The sequence below is a fragment of the Myotis davidii genome, unplaced genomic scaffold (genome assembly GCF_000327345.1).
Source record: "Myotis davidii unplaced genomic scaffold, ASM32734v1 scaffold503, whole genome shotgun sequence".
Lineage (NCBI taxonomy): Eukaryota > Metazoa > Chordata > Mammalia > Chiroptera > Vespertilionidae > Myotis > Myotis davidii.
Window position 1 is genome coordinate 87,724 of NW_006294757.1, and position 4,819 is coordinate 92,542.

The 4,819-nt window shown below is 40.9% G+C and overlaps 1 pseudogene; it reads right to left on the bottom strand.

Annotated features, from left to right (window-relative positions):
- Positions 1-847: 847 nt before the first annotated feature.
- On the bottom strand, positions 848-1,416 carry LOC102753796 (annotated as a pseudogene).
- Positions 1,417-4,819: the final 3,403 nt, after the last annotated feature.

The following is a 4,819-nucleotide window of genomic DNA, read 5'->3' on the forward strand; positions in this document are numbered from 1 at the left end:
CATGTGAACTTAATTCACATTTGTTTTAATCCAATATTTCTATTTGTCCAATATTTGCACAAAGACGTTCAAATTTCAAGGCTCCACAGTACTTTGTTTTTTAAATCCAGCAATTGCATTTCAAAGTTGCCAATGTCAATATTAAAGGAGAAAAAATTTAATTTTGTTACAGTAGCATTGAGAGGTTTTTTAACAAAGGCTAACGTCACTTTGCTGTTTCTGAAACCTGTTGAGAAAAGCTTCCCTCATATTTAAAATACCGCACGTGGTATTTTGTGCAAGAGCCACACTCAAGGTGCCGAAGAGCTGCATGTGGCTCGAGAGCCGTGGTTTGCTGACCACTGGCCTAGACAACTCTCACCTATTTACAAAGAGATTATATTATTAAATATATCTTTTTCCATGTGACCTTTCTTTTGTCGAGCTTTGGATTGGTGTTCACTATAGCACTGCAGGAACTTTTTAATTCCTTTATTTTTTCCCCTGACTATATGAAAAATTTATTTTCCTATTTTATCTGAATGTGATATTTGTGATTGTACATGTTCAAGGATTTAGCCAATGGTTTGGTCCCTACACAAAGCAGAAGAAGGGCATGAAGGAGAATAGGCTCCACAATAAAAATGTGTTCTTAAATTTCTCAAATTTAATTTCTGACTAGTGGATAAGGGGGTATAAACCCCTAAGGAATCCCCTACCCCACCTCACTCTTTCATTCCACCCCATTCACCCAAAGTGAGCTAGGACTTTTTGATTACTTACTTCCAGGAGAGGCCAGTGAGAATTCTTCTCCTCATGACAATTTCTGGAAGTGGTTATTAAATTCCATGAATCTGCAATGGCAGAATTATGATAACATTCCCATCAAGAGGTCAGAAAGGAGAAAAATGGCACATAGGGTTGGAAATTTCCCATTTTCCCATGACAGGCGGCATTCATCATTATTATTATTTCCTTTTTGGGAAAGCCTGCTAACACCTTTTTTTATTTTAGGGGTTAGGGTGCTCAGGGACTCGGTGAGGTGAGCCAGCTTCCTCTTTATCATCCTGGGCTTCTGGCTGCGCAGGATGGTGCTGGCTCTGCAGATGGCTGCCTTGCATGGATCCAGGCAGTACTGTTCTTGAGGATCATGTGCTGATTCTGCTAAGAGTGGCCTGGGTGTTCTTATTGATGGTGGTCCACACGTAGGAGGAGGTGGCCGGCTTTCGCTGGCAGGATATCTGTTTCATGATGACCACCACACCTCTGCTGTTGGCTGCAGGCTCCATACCCACCTTCTTGTAGTGAATCAGCTCATTGTAGCAGGAGTTGCTGGACTTCAGGTGATTGTGTTCAGTGCTGTATGTGTCTGCTTGTTCTTCTTGATAAGGAAGCTGGAGCAGTTCCATGGACCAACCATTGAAGGCGGGCAGACATGGCGGCAGCTCCCAGAGACAGAACGAGCAGGCAGAAGAAAAAGCAGGTGTCATTCTTTTTCTTTATTACTGACTTTTGAAAGAGAGAGAGAAAGATAAACATCACTTTGCTGTTCTATGTAATGATGCATTCATTGGCTGATTCTTGTATGTACCCTGCCTGGGGATCAGCCCAGCAACCTTGGTGTATGGGGAGGATGCTCTAACCAACTGAGCTACCAGGCCAGGGCTGGGTTGCCGGGGTTCTTGTCCCAGCATCAAGAAGGGTTCAGGAATATGGAAAAGGCCATGCGTAGATTAAAGAGTCCAGGGACTAATAAAGAGTCCAGTGACAAGATATAATTTTGAAAGGCATTGTGGGTCAGAGGACCTTCAACTAAAGAAACTGAAGACTACCTCCTTGTCTAGGACCCTTGCTTTTAGTAACACAATTTGTCCTAAGGCAAGGTGGGGATAGTACACTTCGAAGGGTAAGGTTTCAAAGGTTATAGAAGCATTGTCAGTTTGGGGAATAGCCTACAGCTGTTTAGGTGTTTGGCCAGTAGGAGGCAATAACATGTAGATTAAGATGCCTTTTAGCTGTCTGGCAGCCACAATCAGTTTCCTATTCAGGTTTGGGGAAATGCCTTTAGCCATTCCCAACAGGTGACTACATGTGTGAGTCAACCCTGTTGAGTCCCCAAGTCTCATCAACCTTTTGATGAAACTCTTGAAATTATGACATGCTGGAATTGGTTCCCGGCACTGGATGTCATTCATTTCTAAACAAAGTTTAATATCAGTAAGTTAATTTGAAAAATTAATGTAAAAATATTTTTTTTGTAAACTTGATCATACTACATCCCTTACTTAGAATATGTCTTTAAGTAATAAGGAAGCATTCTGGGCTTTGATGACAAGTAACGTCCTGGAACTTTTGTTACCACTGCATCTAACAATTCTGTTCCTTGGTGCTCACTCCAGGTTGAGTGCTGTAGATTTGTTCTATTCCTATCTGAGGGCAGTTGTGTTTTAATTAAAGGTAACATTTAGAAATGATTTAAGAAACTTGAATAATGAGAACATAGACTTCTAAGTAAGTCATTAGGAGGCCTGTTTTTTCTTTTCTTTTTACCCTTTCCATTTTTGAAGCAGGTTCTAAATAATGTGTTATTAATCTTTTATGAAACAGTTACAAAATGGCACTGCATAGAATTATTCACATGTCTCTTGAATGTGATCAAAGCACTTTTTATAATAAATTATTGCATAAAGGGAAGTGCTACTAAGTATATCTTTATCAGTTTCTTTACATTAAAATGGCATATAAATTGATATTTCATATTGAAAAAATCAACTGAAATAAAAATGTAATTTTTTCCAGATTTTCAACTTTACACTGAAACAGATTTTTACCTTTTAAAAATTCTATTTATAGGGGTTAATGTAGATGAAAAGAACATGTTTGAATTTTATAAGACAGCCTCTGGAACAATAGTCTCCTTAAGTAAATAGAAATAGGATTTTACAAAAATCACTATTCTGTCAGTTTGCTAGTCCCAATATACCAGAAGAGATGCTAAACACTAAAAACACAGACAGACAAACAAACAAAAAAACCCCCACACTTTAAAACTTAAACATTTGGAAATTACCAACTGCTCATGTGTAGATGGAGTAACCAGAATTCTATTTCACACAGAGCTGGTAGTATAAATTGGTATAAAAATTGGCATTGTCTAATAAAAGTAAAGACCATAACCTGGTCTGTGTGGCTTAGTGGTTGAGTGTCAACCTATGAACAGGAGGTTCCATTCCCGGTCATGGCACATGCCAGCAATCCCCAGTGTGGGGCTTGCAGGAGGCAGCCAATTGATGATTCTCTCTTATCATTGATGTTTCTATTTTTCTCTCCCTCTCCCTTCCTCTCTGAAATCAATAAAAAAATATATTTTTTAAAAAGTAAAGAGCATACTTTATGATCTACAATTTCACTCTTTGGTACATAATACAGACATGCATTAAACAATGCTTATGGGATGTTCTTTTTTAATTTTCTTATTTTTCAATTACAGTTTGCATTCAGTATTTTTCTGTATTAATTTTTGATGTATAGCATAGCAGTTAGAAAATCATGTACTTTACAGAGTGCTCCCCTGGATAGTATAAGTACCCACATGCCCCATACATAGTTATCATGGTATTATTGACTATATTCCCTATGATATAATTTACATTTCTATGACTATTGTGTAACTACCAATTTATACTTCTTAACAGCCTTCATCTTTTTCACCTGGCCCCCCAACCCCCAGTCTGTCTGAATGTTCTTAGCAGCATTGCTCAAAAATTGGAATCAGCCCAAATGGCCTCCCATAGGAGAATGGACTAATATTCACTCATTGGCCGAAACCGGTTTGGCTCAGTGGATAGAGCGTCGGCCTGCGGACTGAAAGGTCCCAGGTTTGATTCCGGTCAAGGGCATGTGCCTGGATTGCGTGCATATCTCCAGTGGGAGATGTGCAGGAGGCAGCTGATCGATGTTTCTCTCTCATCGATGTTTCTAACTCTCTATCTCTCTCCCTTCCTCTCTGTAAAAAATCAATAAAATATAAAGAAAAAAAATATTCACTCATTGTATGAATAAGCACTGGAATATTTTATAATAAAAAAAATTAATGGCAGTTGTATACATCAGTACAAATGAAGTTCAAAAAAGAGTCACAGAAAAAGGCATGTTCTAAGTTTATATTCATATAGCACTAAATGAGGTAAAACTAAATAAGAAATGTTTATTTGTTAAAAATCTAATAATAGAGGAATATGCAAATTGTTCGGGACGCCATCACAGTAACAGTAATGATCAAACAGCAGGCTGCATGGGGTGACCAGGCCAGCAGGAGGATTAGTGAGGGACCACCAAACAACCAAACAGCAGTCTGCGTGGGGTGACCAGGCCCTCTGGGGGGCAGTTGGGGATGACCAGGTTGGCATGGGGGGCAGTAAGGGGCAACCAGGCTGGCAGTGGGGGCAGTTGGGGGCGACCAGGCCAGCATGGGAGTCCTGCGGCTTCACACCGTGCAGAGGAGGCTGGTCCTGGTGGAGGAGGTGGGTTGCAGCAGGAAGGGCAGTTGGGGGTGGTTGGGCCAGCAGGCGAGTGGTTAGGGTGCGATCAGGCTGGCAGTCAGAAGTGGTTAAGTGTGGGAAACTGTTTATTGCCTTCACTATCTGATAAGCATAGACCGACACCCCCCCGAAGGCTGGGTAAAGGGCAATCAGGCAGGCAGTCAAGTGAGCGGTTAGGAGCCAGCAGTGCCAGATTGTGGGATTGGGCCTATACCAGCGGTCAAACACTCCCCAAGGGGTCCCAGATTGGAGAGGGTGCAGGCTGGGCTGAGGGACACCGCCCCTTGCACAAATTTCAT